The sequence below is a fragment of the Rhagoletis zephyria genome, unplaced genomic scaffold (genome assembly GCF_001687245.7).
Source record: "Rhagoletis zephyria isolate East Lansing unplaced genomic scaffold, Rhagoletis_zephyria_1.1 Rzeph_scaffold_28168, whole genome shotgun sequence".
NCBI lineage: Eukaryota > Metazoa > Arthropoda > Insecta > Diptera > Tephritidae > Rhagoletis > Rhagoletis zephyria.
In genome coordinates, this window is record NW_016185225.1 from 3,025 (window position 1) to 4,032 (window position 1,008).

Below are 1,008 nucleotides of genomic sequence, written 5' to 3' on the forward strand. Positions count from 1 at the left end.
TCTAACTTAAAATATAGACTAAAAAAAAAATTTGGGAGTTGCCACCTGTTGGAAAATTTCAGTTTAGGTAAATTGATAAGATAAATTAAATATTGCAATATAGTGATTAAAAGAAGAAAGAAAGAAAAAAGAGGTTTAAGAAGGCTTACAACCGACAAAAAAAATATTCTAGAAGGTTGCCACCTACTTGAAAATTTTAATTTAATTTAATTAATAAGATAAATTTAATATTGCAATATGGGTATCATACTAGGGAACTTAGGAAGATTTACTGCAAATAATATTTTTGTGGTGGTTGCCACCTGTTTAAAAAATTGTAAATTCACAAACTAAATAAAATATTACAATACTAATGTCAAACTGAAGTGGTTTAAGAAAATTTATTGTCTAACATATTTTTAAAGCGGGTTGCCACCTATTTGAAAAATTTGATTCAGTTAAATTGATAAGTTAAGGTAAATATTGAATTAGTCAACCTTCGAAGAAAGTGCGCGATATACAGACTCGAGTTATAAGATTATAAATTAAATTTTCAGGAGAAAGCCGATACTCCACCTACTTTCTAAATACCCTCGAAAACTAACACCCACATTTATAAAAAATTAAGAATGCTTCATAAATCGAAAATTTGTTTGATAATCTCCTTTCAAAAAGCCCTTTAAATCTATTTTGTTTTAATTTTTTATTTTTTTTTTGAATGAAGCCAAATGAGTTTTGGCAGGAATTGACAACACAAAAATTATTTTAAGGCGCAGCGAAGCACGTTGGCTATTTGCTAGTTGAAAATGAAGAATTTTTTACGGTACGAGTATTAGGTATGTATTTTTTGAAACCGTTTTTCAATAAAATAAATGAGCAGGAACCCTGATATCCATCGGTTAGTCGAACGCGGGCTGCCAACGGGGCTGCTTCAGCTGGCTAAACGCCAGCTTTCGGTTCTGATAGGAGTTCTAACAGTCTACTGCCTAATAGAGGCTCTAGCGGTACGACTTAATACCTTTTCCGTGG